The sequence below is a fragment of the Polyergus mexicanus genome, unplaced genomic scaffold (genome assembly GCF_030449975.1).
Source record: "Polyergus mexicanus isolate NDT 795.1 unplaced genomic scaffold, iyPolMexi1.0 SCAF_2, whole genome shotgun sequence".
NCBI classification, from domain to species: Eukaryota; Metazoa; Arthropoda; class Insecta; order Hymenoptera; family Formicidae; genus Polyergus; species Polyergus mexicanus.
In genome coordinates this window covers 11,061,028-11,076,368 of record NW_027223322.1, presented here as the reverse complement: position 1 = coordinate 11,076,368, position 15,341 = coordinate 11,061,028, and the positions used below count along the sequence as shown (strand labels likewise).

Genomic DNA, 15,341 nt, shown 5'->3' with positions numbered 1-15,341 from the left:
TAGATTATGTATTTTCAGCTGCAATTTATTATATCGCACAGCTGGAAATTATATAAATATTTCCAAAATTATCTTATAAAGCACATACTTATTACTTCAATATATCCTCATAATTTTATCTCTCGATATTTCTGCGTTTCATCGTTTCTTCATAAAATTATGGAACGCAAACTTATCAATTGACCTTAATATATCAATCGACCATCCATTTCCCGAACTTAAGATCAATAGGATACTGCTAATCTGACGGTCTCCTGGAATGCCTTGGCAACGGCTGGAAATAAAAATTCCACGGCGTTCTGCTTCTGTTTTTTACGAGACCGCCATAAATTCGCGCAACCGATCCCGCGCCCCCCTTCTTTCTCTCGAGGAGATTTTCTCTCTCTCCCTCTGGTCCGTCTGCTCGTAGATTTATGGGCTTATAGATTCTTCTTCCTCCGAAAAGCTCCCTGGAATCTCGCGGAGGTAGAGTTCCGCCCTGACCATCGGCCGTCCCGCCCCTGTTTGCCTCTTTTTTTTTTCCTATGACTTTCTCCGCCGTCATTTCCGATTCCCTTCATCATACTCCATTTTCGCTATTAATCGCGAATTACACGTAATGATAGAATAAGGATTAATCGATCTATAGTCAAATTTATCTTTGAGATAGTTTTTCTCAAGCAATTATTTTTCTATTCGCTCTCAGTAGCCGTAAGTACGCGTGTTTATTAAAATGGTATGTTATTTTACATTTTACGGTATTTCTTAACATTATACAACTTTTATATATTCAAACATGATTATTTAAGAAAATATATTAGAAAGAGTACAGAATAATACGAATATTTGTTTTATAAATTTTATTTAGAGTATATGGATTTTCTAAATGAAATATTAATCTTGAAAAAATTTAGTAATATGAAATTTTTACGCATGTTCGTACCGAACTCTTTAATTGTCGATAGTAATCGATCTCTATGTCGCGTAAATTCGCGCGGACTTTGATGCTCTGAACGCAATTACGTCTACCGGAATGGCGCATCTTTGACGAAGTCGAGAGCGAAAATCGTAATTTCGCGTGGGATGACAGCAACCGCAGCCGGTTCCTTTCCACGCTCGCCGAAATCTCATTCTTCGTCCCCTTGCCGGGCGACATCCTCTCGTCCCTCCGAACCCTCGCCCCCCCCCTCCCTCCCTCCCTCCCTAGTAACGTGGCCAAAGGATCCCTTTACCATCTCCTTCGTTCACCCTCCCTCGCCATTCACTTTATCTCTCTCCCTCCCTTTCTCCGCGTCAGCGAACGACCGCGATGGTTCATAAATATTCAATGGCCACGCGGCCAAGATAAACTAATTAAAACTTAGATCTCGGTAGTCACTTTAGATTTTTACTTACACAAGAAGCATTTCAGCGCGGCTGCTCGTCGCCCGGAAAAAAAGTCTACACGAAACCGGCCTCTCGAAGCCGCGAATCCGATTCAACTCCACTTCGCGGATGCGACCCGGAGAGGGTGGGTATGACGACGACGGGAGAGGAGTAAGACGGGCGAGAGGCGGTTTGGCAAAAGGAGACGCAAAGAAAGCTTTACTCTGTACTTCTCATTAAGGAAACCAACGCTCTTTCTTTCCTCTCTGGTCTTTCAAGGGAGCGGGAACCGACCGCTTCTTCATGCCACCCAAACGTTATTTGTTTTTTTTTCTCGCAGACGCGAGAAACCTTTAACGGATGTCGCCGAAAGTACGCGACAAAGGAGAGAAACGAAAACCGTTGTCTCTGTCGCGAATTCACGCTTTGTCTTGCAATACGTCGATGTACCGCATGCAGATAATCTCCCCCTTTTGCAAATGACCGTGCGCTTTCGCACAAGTTTAAGTATAATTTTAATTTAAAAAAATTTAGTTTTAATTAATTTCCTTTTAAACTTAAATATAGACAATTGATATAATATTAAAAAATAAAATTTTATTATCGGGAGTAGCATTTGCTGATAAATGTCTATTATTTTCATTAAATGGCGAGAAAAAGAAATAAATAATGTAATTTCTCTCATCGTGAAAAATAATTTCTCACTTCCGATTGCGATATTCAAACTCTAAATAATCTCCGCAATCTCTTCTCCCTAGTTCGCTAGTATTTTAATTCGTCGACCGTGTTTTCGCGTAACCCCCTCGAAGTCTTTCTACCGTTCACGATTCTCGTCTGGCGCAACTTATTTTTTTCCTCCTTTATCCTGAGCCGGGTTTACTTAAGATATTAAAAGCGCTCACCCTCTCTCGCCCAGTCTCTCTCCCGCTTCTCTTTCCACTTCGTCGTCTTCTTCTCTCTACCGGCCGGTAGTTGCCCTTCCTCGTGACGGAAAAAGAACGACTATCAGCGACTTCCTTCTTCGGGGAGAGTTTGGATGCCTCCATGCTTAATTTGTAAGCAGATTTTTGCGCTAATCAACGGATTTAAGGAGCTCGGACCGTCTCATAGATACAGGGGAGAAAGACGAGGCGGCGACGCCAAAGACAGAAGACAAGAAAGTCATTTGAATTTATTTTAATTATCCTAACGAACGAGTCTCGAGGAGGCCCTAACGAATTATTTGCTCGAATATGATCGCGCGGAATTTCTAACGAAGGACCGATCGTCGCTCGTCCTTGAGGTCTCTAATATACGCCCTTCCGTCTTCCTTTCCATCAATCATCGACAATGCCTGCATAAATTTATGAATCGATCGCCTTTCTCAATTAAAAAAGAAAAAAAAAATTGTCTCATAAATCAATAATATAACAAATATTCTAAGATATTTAATTTTTGTGCTTGTTAATATATAAAAATTTAACATAAAAGCATCAGTATCGCATATAGCATAGCAAAGCACAACTTCTTTTCTGCAAAGTAGTACAAGGTAAAACGATGAAAGTACTGTTCTAGATAGTTTTGGCTTCCTATCCCTTGAATGTAGATAGATAGAAACGTATACCCCAGATAGTTCGCCGAACGCTTTTATGAGAAGACTGCGTGCGACATATAGAAAAGTGTGATGTATAATATGATAGATTGCAACGATTCTTTACGGGCCTCACCCATTGTGCTATGTCCATTGCGATCGACTAGCGTGACCAGCGCGCGCGAGCAGGGTGACTCGGCCTTTTCTATGCTACAGAAAAATCCTAGGCCATAATCCCTCTATCCAAAGAGCGCAATGCTAACGATAAAAGAAAGATGATAAAATTTTTATCTTGCATTCAATCTTTAATTACAACATCTCGTTTTACGTTATTTAGTTACCGCATTATGCATTGCTACATTGATGTATTTTTAAGCGCTATTTATGTAAAATCTGATATATTTAATGATCTCTAGAATATAATATCTTAATTTTATATATGTAAAATAAAAAAGAAAAAAAGAAAAATTGAAAAATAAAAAAAATCAAGAAAAAAAATAATAATATAAAATAAATAAATAAAATTATAATAGAAGATAAAGTTATACTAGGGGAAAAAAATGTACTTAAAATTTTATTTTAAATTTACAAATTTTCTCATTCTAAGAAACTTACGTCGCAAAAAGGTAATGCTGCGTAAAAAGATTTCATGAGTAAGATTTTTTGCAAAATCCTCGCGATCCCGTTGCTACGTTAAGAATCAATCTCGTACAACGCATCTCGTTAATATCGAAGCAAGCTAAGATATTTCGAAAAAGCAACGCCCGGCGTAAATCCATCCATTCTCCGCGGGTCGCGTCGTTAGGGTTGTCTCGTGCCGTGATTCATCCGAGACGCGGGCCTCGATATAACATCGAACTCGCACACGCGGCCGATTTCACCGTAAAAGCGTTGCACGCTCCAGCGTCGTTCTCCTGTGTGTCTGACTGTGGGCGGAGTGGGTTGCACATTTGCAATGCAAACGATAACACGGCGTATCGCACGAAAACGTGCACACAGAGACGCAGCCGGACGAACGTCAGAAGAGAGAGAACGAACGGCGTGGTATCGAGGAAAGAGAAAATCGTCACCTTCTCTCGAGAGGATTCCCGAACGCGATCTCTCTTTCTCGTTCTGTCCCCTTTCTCTTTCTCACAGTCTCTTCTCGTTGCCGCGAATGGATCTGATTATCGGATGGACCACCTCCGATGAAGTTATTCGCGATTTCCGTAATCTGCCCGGATTTGTCTCGGTTAGGAGATTTCACGGCTCGTTTCATCGGGATTATTTCACGTAGTCGTGATGGAGCATATTGTATCGCGTCATTACCCGAAAGGGATGCCGCTGCGTTTTATCGTCGCCGATTAACATATTTTTATCGGCGCCGGCTTCAAAAAATCCTCGTCCTTACTCGCCGTGATCATCGATGTACGGATGAATATTTTTATGTAACAAATATACCCAGTTCTCCGATTTAAGACAAATTTAAAACGAAAGATTTTCTTTTTTTGAATTATGTTTAATAAAATGAATATACAATACAAAAATAAAATAAAATAAAATAAAAACAGGTTCAAAACCGATAAAAACAGGTTTATATCATATTTAATATCTTCAAATCTTTACTCGTTACACATTGTCGCTTTTTTTCTTAATGAGAATTTATTAAACTCCATTAATGGAGGTGGAAACTTCCCCCCCCCCCCCACACACACACACGCGTATACACTCGATTTTCTATTATATATTTAAAATATAATAAATTATGTGAGATTGTTATTAAGATTCCGCTTTCGTGAATTTCCTGGCCCTTTGCAAAGGGACGATGCGTCCCTGCCGTTTCCCCGGCGCGCACGGAAACTTCGCGCCCCATCAATCAGCGGAGGGGGGAACAAAGTATAAACTTTTTTTTCTACCACGTACCACATTTCATTTACGCCGGTCAGCGACGGTATCTCGCGATCTCTCTGCTGCGAAACGGCGCTGCCGTAGAACCACGCGAGTTGAAACAACCCGGGCCTGCAAGCGACCCCTTACGACGGCCTTACCCCGTCATCCCTCATAGCTGCACTTACGCAACCCCCGATAGAGGCGAGCGGCGAAGTGGCAGCGCGGCGTCACCGGGGGGGCACCGAATACCGTTCCGTGGCACGCGGAACACGGAATATCCGTTTTAGAAATGAGCTTACTTTAAGGTCGCCCGACAACCCCCCTTCGTACGTATATACGTGGGATCCCTCCGCGCGATGAAGATCGGTAATTAATCATTTAGAACGGTGGTCTTGCGAGAGAAAGAGGGAAAGACGATAGGGGGTAAACGCTGTTACCAGGAATGGCGCGAACCTTTTCCTGTGCGATTTTCAAACTCGAGAAACTAGAATCGAATCTCTAAACTCATTATCGAAACTATGAGTATAATCTAACACACTGCCATATGTCACGGGATAACATTGATAATTATTAAATTTTTTCCTTGTATAATTAAAAACATATAAAAAATATATACATATTTAATTGTAAATAATTACAATATAACTATGTAACATTTTTATTATTTTGTATTTTTTCTTGCAGTTTGAATTTTAAAAAATATATTTAAAGTGTAATAAAATTTTAAAAAATTTTATTTAATCGTTAAATTAAATACTCAGTATGTATTATAATATTGAGATTATATTAATCAAATAATATAATTGATCAAATTTAGGGGTTAAACGTTCGGATCGAATCCATCTCTAGGAAGGGAATAAAAGGCCAATCTACGTGAGTATGCACGAAATAGGAAACGCCAAGTGGCTAGCGTTGGACTGAGATTAACTCGAACCACGCACAGGTGTACACGAAATCAGGACGTCCTCGACGCTTTCGTGTCGACGTCGTAGAATCACGCATGTGTGGAAAGTTTAGGGCCGCTTACGCAAATCTTACGTACACACGATACGTGCAGACGAACGATCAAAATTGATCGCGTATTGTTGATGATGGAAAGTCTGCAACACGTACGTTGACAGGCGTATCGCGCCTCGCAGGCAAATCAAGCCGATCTTCACATATTTCCTTCATCTGATAGAAAATATTTCTTCTATAGATAAAATTTATATTTCAGAGAATTCGCTCTCTTCGCGCGTTTCAAATTAATCCCATATTGTGAAAATAAAATAGATGTCTTCTATAAAAAATTATAAAACAAAGAAACCATTTTGATAGACATTTCTTCATTGCAAGAATCAATCAGATACTTTTACTTGACATAAAAATCATAATTTCGTTTAATAGAATAATTTTTATATTGTTAAAATTAATTGCTTCGATATCGATGATTTAAAAATCATAGATTTGATAAAAAGATTTTGCAAAGCGGAGATAAATGACAAAATTTTCGAGACTTGCGTAATATTGACCAAGATTTCAACGGCATTGCAGTGGTAAGTATGACCAACGACTTTGAAAGAGAGAGAGAGAGAGAGAGAGAGAGAGAGAGAAAGAAACGAGTACATAAAGAAACGATAATGTGTCTCTGAGTCTGCGTAATGGGAAGGTACGTTCACGCTAAGTACGGCCCTATATATGTACTGTACGTATGTAAACCGTGTATCCGACGTATGTTCTAGTCGTTATCGCAATCTCGACCCCGTTTGATATAACAGTCACTGTGACGACTATCGTCTTCCAACACGCAAGGCCGCCGCCGAGGTGGTTTACACACCCGCGAGGGTTCTCTATAAAATTGTTACAATGCGTGGAGTAACTAATGGCGACGGCGATAACGTCCACCGGTGTAGGTAGATATATAGATAAAAGTACAGCCGCGCGATATGGCAACGAGGAGAGAGAGAGGAAACGAAGAAATAGTTATATCTCGTCGTAATATACTCAACCCCTCTGCCATTGTGATATTTCCACATTAATGACATTTCTCAAAAATTGTTCATTGCGCCGCTATGCGTGCCACGAGCGGAAACATCACTTACGAGTGCAATTAATTGAAAGTCGCACGTGATGGGAATATATTATGCTTGAGTTAAGTGAAGAGATTCTTTAACAGATATCCTGGTATAATTGTGTGAATTAATCTTCCAGAAACGCAATATTCATCAATGTAACTTTGCGACATTTATGATCGTACAATATGGATGACATGTCAAATATATTTAACATTGATTATGCGATTAACAATATACTCATATATGTTAAATTAATCTAAACAAGTAAAGCATAAGACAAATAAAATATATTATTGATCTTTCTCTCGGGAAAAAAAAATATTTTAATTTTCATCATTAAATGTATATTTTTTCATAACATGTTTATCCACATCTATAGACGATCCGATACATTTAATTCTCACTCTAACAGTCGTTTCTAATTTTCTCCATGACCGATTGCAGAACTCATAAATAAAGCCATCCAGCGAGCAGTCGATTAACGCGTAGATATATATATATATATATATATATATATATATATATATATATATATATATAATTAATTGCGAAAAAACCGGAATAGTTGGATGATATGGGACGATGGCTGTACGTCCTGACGGAATTCATAAGCGCGACCGCGGATGATTCGGGACAGTTAGGAGGTCGCTAACGAGTGTTTCCTCGCAGAGACCGATCCGGATGATGTCCCTAGGGCTGCCATTATCGTTGGCTTGGTCGTCTCCGCCATTATCCACGACTACAGTATCCCGCTAGCTACATCCACCTTCTGATCGTCCCATCCCTCCGAATCACAGCCCTCCTCGTTAACCTCGAAACCATCGAGGGCTCTTTCTCTCTCCCTCTAACCTCTTCTACCGAGCCCTTCTACCGGCTCTTGCGTTTTGCTCCACCCTCGCCCATCCTTCTCCCTAACGCACAAATACATTTAGTAACGTCAACGTGGGAGAACCTGCAGAAAGAGGGTGGCCTCCCGAGAGTATCCTAATGAGCGCGAGCTTGTCTGATTTGTGTAAATACATGCGACTATCTATTTTGTTGGGAAATATCCAAGAAATTACTCTATTCTAGTGATTCTATTCTATTGTATTACGGCCTGTATATATGTCTATTTATATGTATGTCATAAAAATCTTTTTTTTTTTTTAATAAACTATTATATTAAACTGTTATTAATTATTACACCCATGGTGTGTCCTATTAGATAAATAATATATTTGTTTAAATCAAACAGAGAGATTTGTATAGGAATGTGATAAAATATGATAAAATTCGTAATTAAATGAAAATATGAATAAAAGTATGAATTAAATGAACAAATTTGTTAAGTTTACATATTTTTAACAGTAATCTCTTTTTCAATCGTTCGTTATCATTTGCTGCATTTTTCATTGCATACGAAGTCGCCGGATAGACTATTTTTTTCAAATGTGTTTTCTTTTTTTCTTTTTTTTTTTAACTGCCACACGGTATTCCGCGGCACGCAAACCGATCAAGTTTGCCAGCCGCGAAAACAAGCCGCTCTTGTTTTCGCGCGATGATCAATCCACCGTGAATCGCCTCCATCTCTCGCATCTCTCTCCCTGTTTTTGCCGAGCAGAGAAACAACAGTTTCGACGTTCTTTCTCTCAACGATAACAAAGGAGCGATGAACGGATCGAGCCCCGACATTTTACCGAGTCGCGAAAAGATATACTTTCGCCGACGACGAGAGCGACGTGAAGTATCGGAGGCGTGTGAAACACATAGTTTACAGCCTAATACGTTGGATTTCCATGTTAACTCGAGAAAGACAGCCGTAAAGTCAAGAAAATCGCACGCGGTGACTTCGAATCCTACTGACTCGCGCGTAATTTTACCCTGCTTTTAATTAAAGCGCGAATTTTTACCTCTCTCAAAATGCAGCTGATAAAATACTATCGATTATTATTTGGAAAAATTAAAGATCAACGATTTCAGCATCGTAGTCGTATATCTCTTCCCTAGAAAAACATGCCGGCAAAAACTGACATTTCTATATCTTACGTGTCATATATCGGCCATGCGATGTATTATATACGACGATTTGATGAGAAAGCATTGATTGCGCCGCGATTAAACGCCGATTACGGCTAATTATCGAACCTGGCGCGCACTCTCTTACAAGATCCGCCGTTTATAATTCCCCTCGGAAGGAGAAAACTTCCCATGCGATTCGCTTCAGGATTCTACGTGCGGACGCGCGCGTAGACACGCACTGGAAAGTCCGCGCGTTCGATAAACGCACGTCGTACGTTGAACTCGTTGAACGTCGTCTTCGCCGATGACGAAGGGGGCAAAAACCCCGAAGAGGATATATACGCGTGTCCGCGAGTCTCTCTCGGCAACCTTTTGGACCTCTGATTAAAATGAATGTGAGGGAAGGGACCGAGACGGTATTGAGGAGAGCGGCGTATGCCACGCTACAATTGATTGTTGTGCAACGACGGGTGAATTGCATCTTATCGCTATGTTATTACGTTGCATCGTCTAATCGCGAGATAGATTGCATTCTTCCGAAACGTTATTCTTCCTATGATTTATCAGAAATTTCGCACGGTCGTGCACGGACGACGTGGCGCCTTCTCGTAACTACCTCCAATTACTTATCCAATTAGCTTCCAAGTAACGGTAATGTTGTTTGTCCTAACACGTAAACGTGATGCACCGCGTACGGAAAAAAATTCACGTTTTTACATATAAATGCTTCTGTTAATAAACGAGTGGAAAAAGAGAGAAGAATTTCTATTATTGCAGTAATTATCTAATCTTATTTGCAATTAAAAACCTCAACTTAGACTCGATCTAATCTCACAGAGAATAACCTTTAGCGCATTTCCTGTAAGAGAGAGGGAGAGAGAGAGAGAGAGAGAGAGAAAATTTAGAGATTGATTAAAAATTGAAGTGTTATGTGGAATATCAAAAATTATTACTCTGTTTATGCACATATATCATATATTACATATCCCAAAATAAAAATTGAAGAAAAAAAATTTTTTTATATATAATTAAATATAAAAAATTAATTTAGCATTTCCGTGGAAAAATAAAGATTTGATAATCGAACTCTACATAGCACAATTTTATCGAGATGCTCTCTGAATTCGGTCGAGTATACGAGCGACGAGCGAGAGGAAGAGGACACGCCGCCGTCGGTTGTCGGTCGCGGCAGCAGAAGAAGAAGCGGAAGAGGAAGAAGAGACCGCGGCGAAGAAGTAGCGGGGCGGGGACGGAACTCCGTCGTAAATCACCGGCAGTACGGAATAACTGGCAAAAGCGCGATAAATCAGGGATCCCCGGGCACCGAATTAGGAAATTGCCTGCTTAAAAACCGCAATGACGTTAATCCCGGCGTGCCAGCAAGCCAACCAGCCAGCCAGCCAGCCAACCAACCAACCAACCAACCAGTCAGCCAACCAACCAACCAACCAAACAACCAAACAGTCAACGAGCCAGCCAGCGAGCTGCCGTTCGACGCACGTATATATCGACAATCCGGAAAATAAAACTGATTCGGCTAAGGAGCGATGCCCGGGTGGAATAATGCGGAATAAAATCAACGTAACTCAATCGCGCTTGTCTTTCGAGATCAGCCTCCCCGTCTTTGCCGCTGATAAATGTTCGATATACACCGACTACCTGTCGGTGGTGTACCATATATCGAAAAACGAGCTACTTCCGTAGCTCGTTTTTCTAATTCGCCGTCTGCCACGAGTACATTGGGGAAAAAAAAAAAACGATGTTTGGGAAAGAACATAAGGCACGATGTTCGATTCGAGAACAACGTTCTTATAAAAACGAGATCACATTAATTCTGATCGAGATTCCAAGAAGATACAATATGTAGATGAGATTATTTATATCACACGGAAGTTCTCATTTTATACTTCGTACGCCACACAAATCGTTAAATTTCTAAAAAATATTTTAAGATCTTATAGCAACATACAATATTTTTCATCTATACATCTTTTTTTAATTTATTTGCTAAAAATTAGGTACGTAAATTAAATCAAAAGTATACTTCTTCAAAAACTGGAAAAATGCACTTTTTTCCGCGAGCCATTTCTCGCAATCGTAATTTCGAGAATTCGAAACGCACGACGATGCACGACGGATAGACATCTATGACCGATTGCCACGTGACATTCAGTATTGCCAGATTTTCGACAGGATACCTGACAATTGACCGGAATTAATGGCTAACCGATGCGCGAGCCGGTCGCCAGCCGGTCCAACTTCCCATCCGGAATATGAAATGACGCGTTAATTAGTTTTGCCCCGTGGCAACGAGCCTAAACACACATAAACGTAAGCGAGCCGTGCCGACGCGATGAGCGGTAAGCATAAGCGATCGCCGGCGATATTATAGGACGCGGCAATCGATTACGACGCAATCGACAGCTGGCGCAAACGCGAGATATCCACGACTCGGCGATTCGCGGACACGAATGGACAGACGTTCCGCTTCGGCGCATTAATCAAGTTATTAATTATGTAGTCCTCATGCTAATTGAGCCTGTAATCTGCTCGCGCTGCCGTAAAATATCCATGCCGATTTACGCGGAACCAAACGCGACAACAATACGTTATCGTCGTTGCTGCTATCGTCGTTCTACCGTGATTCGCGCATTCCGCTTCCGTCTCGAAACCACGATGCTTTTCTCAATAATAAAAAAAGTAGCGAAGGAAATATGACGTAAAATGGAAATCTAAGATGTAATAAAGATCTAATGCATATCGCGATGCGATTTCTTAGAAAAATAACGAAATTATATTAATATCTTTCTATTTTTCCTTTCCTCTTATATCGAATAACATAAACGAGCGTTGAAATATATATTTCATAAAAATACGATTGAATCGTCTTACAAATAGGATACTTTTGAAATTTTCACAGAATGCTTCGCATTTAATTATTTAAACGCGATCGCTTAAATTTCTGTTCCAGGAGAGATAGCAGCCATGAAACGGAGGAAAGCCGGAAAGATGATAATCAAGAGGGAACTGCAAATATTCTTAACTTCAGAAGAATATTCTTAACTTCGAGAAACGAATTTATTCTTCGCGCAACTTCTGTTCCATGATAGAGTTTAGCGAAATATCTCGCGCTAGAGGAAGAAATAAATATTCCAACTCACTGAGAGCTCTTATCTTCTAACAAAAAAACTCACGATCCTTAAGCGATAACCACGGCGGACTCGCTAATCCGCCAATCAAATTAATTGAACTGCATATTTCCGCGCGTTGATGAAAAATACCGCCAAAAACAAGTCAGCTTCGGAACATTAATCAAGAAGAGGATAAAAAGGTAATATTAACGCCAGTCGGCAACGGTGGCCGACATCAAAGAACCTCCCCTTCCTTCCTCATTTCTACAGCGGCGTATTTAGAAGATATTTAGACTCTTGGATAAATTCCATTTTATTCTTGTTAATTTCAAAAACTTTTCATATTCCTCTATATATTATCTCTTACGTATTATTAGCATCTAGTAAAAATACTAATATATTATATACAAAATATTAGAATATATAAATATTAATATAATATATTTAATTATATAAAATGAAAAGTTAGATTAATATGTACATAAATAAAATTAATGTTTTAAGAATTTTATTCTTTTCTTATCTCTTTCTAGGGAAAATTGTTTAAAGTACATCGCTCTGTTTATTCTTGCTTGTCATTATTTATTTCGCGGTAGCTACGGGCCTGGTCGATTCCCCTTTCGCCGATATGATCGTTTTAGAATCCTCGGCGGCACCTGTCGTGCAACCTGGGGCAGCATGTAAGTATATACGCGAATAAGTATACACTTAGTCCCTGTATGCAGGCTGCGTGCGGAGAGGCCGTGGCTACGGTTATTACACGCGTCACGCGGTGTTCCGTACGGTCACGCACCCTCCTCCTTCCTTAAGAAGCCCCCGACGAGGAGGAACCCTTATCGTCACCCTCTATCTTGTCAAACGAACGCAGCCCTATTAAGCTACTTACGATGAACCTTACACACGAGTCAAGAGTGAAAAGGAGCCGCCATCATCCGTTCCAGAGAACAGAATCTATACGCGAAAATGTAAATTCGCGATGCTACTAAGCTTTCGTTTCCAGTTTTCTATTTTGCACGATTCAAACTATAAAATGTGTAAAAATTTGTAATTAAAAAGCTTCGAGAGATAATAAAGATAATTTTGTAGAAATCCGATTCTATTAATCAATCATCTTGTGTGAGATAATCTATCCCCGCATATAAGTACCATATTTCAAACAGATGATGTTCCTTTTTTTAGATCCGAGTGAGATAATAATCATTTTTATGCGAAAAATCATGATTGTGATGCGGAAGAATAAACGGAATATTTATAGAGAAGTGAATAAAAAAGATTGGATAAAATACCATCATTATATTTTGTTTATTATCGAGAGAATAACCGTACACTTCCGTAAAATAATTTTCCCTACGTAGCGTTGCTCCCTATTATTTGCGCACACGCGAAAAAATTAAGACCGCATTAAGATCAGCACCTGCGTCATACGTTTGATAAGATAGAAATCTTTGCTTCGAGCAAGACTTCTCTTCGCGCGTATTGCTCTTACGAAGTATACTTTATTCACTGTTCATAATTTGAGAAAAATTATTAGATTAAAAACTATTTTATTCACGAAAGCTCTATATATAACATTTTTTTTCTCTCAACTTTAAATTCTTTTACAAGTCATGAATCAAATATGTATGATTGGGAGAAAGGATAATAATTTTGTACTTTTTTTTTTAATAATACGCAGATCTTGCGTTTTTCTCCTACTTTAGTAAAATTTTCCCAGAAATATACTAATCCAAACACGCGGTCTCGTTATGTCAGTAGTCAGAATCGCAACTGACAGATATCGAAAAGCTGCGATATCTCGCGAATATATTCCATCTTAGAGCTCTTTCTATCTCTCTCTTTTTCTTTTCTCTCCTCTTGCCCCAGAATAAATTCGTTCGACCGAATTTTCGAATTATCAAGCGCGACGCGAATAATTTCGAGCTGTCGGTGGCCAATATCAAAAGGAAACAGAGGATGAACGAACGATCTCCAGCAACCACCGGTAGTGAACGGGTGCGAGCAAGGAAATTTTCTCGGCCCTGGGAAAAAAAAAATGGTCGATCTTTGTGGAGAAAAACGACGGCAAAATGCAAACGCGATATACTCGATGGGTGTATATATATATACATATATATACATACATACGCCTCTTTGATATAGTGCGCGAAATCCTAGCGTCTTGAGGAGACGGAAGGCGGAGAGAAGAACCGCCACCGTTATCAGCTCGCGGCAGGATTGGCCTAGCAGGGGGATGCAGGGCTCCGTCGACGGCCAATGGCGTTCTGGTCTCGGCTTTTCAAGGATACTGTCCCCCCCCCCTCCCCCAACCTCTCGCCACCCCGAAACCCGGCGTGTCCTGGGCACGACATACACACACACATGCGCGCGCGCGCGCAAGGCGTCCTCGATGTTCCCGAGACTCCGACTTTTCCACCCCTGCATACGTATATGTATACGTCAAGGCCACTGCCCACCGGTCACCAGAGTTCACCATCTTCGCTGTCGGTGGATGTCCAGCTATTTCGTATATTCCACCCTCTTTGCTCAACCCCCCTGGACGACCCCATTTGCCGCTCCCTATCCGATTCGTCCTCCTTCCTCGGAAGTATCTCTCCCGGAAACATCTCCGATTCGCACCACAATGGTCCAGCTTTTTCTCCACTCTCTGGGATTCCAAGGGAGCTCGCATAGAATTGACAATGGTGGTAAGGTATTATACGGGGAGAGAGAAGACACACACGCGACTCGTGTGATTCCCATTTCGACAACGCGAAGCGAGAATAGAATTTACAAGTTTTTATTAACTTTTTTCGCGTAGAAACGCTTGTAACTTTATGAAAATATTGTTACTCTCGTAAATTTAAAAGTCAATCCAAGAGAAAACAGTGTATCTTTTACTCAATAAATTAATAAAATATTTCTGTCGCGGATGCTATTTATATTGTGGATTTTATTTTTAATTTTTTAAAAATTTCATGTTGATAATATTAATATAACTAATAATACTAATAATTTTTAATAACGCAAAATAAAATATAATCGTAACATATCAGATAACGACGAAATAATCGTTCAAAATTAATTAATTGTCGAAGAGAATATATCAAAATATTTGATATCTTTTTTAGTAATGTCAACAAGCAATTTTGTACACAATAATAAAAAAAAAAATTGTTTCATTTGAAAGAGATAAAATTATGTGGTCGTCTAAGGATAAGAAAGTGAGCGCGAAAATATAAAAAACGAACGAAAGATGAGGCCAAAATCGCGGCTTCCACTTCAAGGCACTTTCCGCCAGCCGCCGCAACTGTTTCTCTATTCGGGAAAAGAATTATGAAGGCGCTGCGAGTGACGTTACGATGCCAACGACAATATAAGAGCATCTTTAAAAGCATC

General features: G+C 39.9%; 1 long non-coding RNA gene across 1 annotated transcript in view; it reads left to right on the top strand.

Annotated features, from left to right (window-relative positions):
• The window catches only part of LOC138939838 (uncharacterized), a 142,124-nt gene extending 129,797 nt beyond the window's left edge, over positions 1-12,327 (top strand). Inside the window, exon 5 of the long non-coding RNA XR_011447909.1 lies at positions 11,807-12,327. This is a non-coding gene — a long non-coding RNA (uncharacterized lncRNA). The remainder of the gene's footprint in view (positions 1-11,806) is intronic.
• Positions 12,328-15,341: the final 3,014 nt, after the last annotated feature.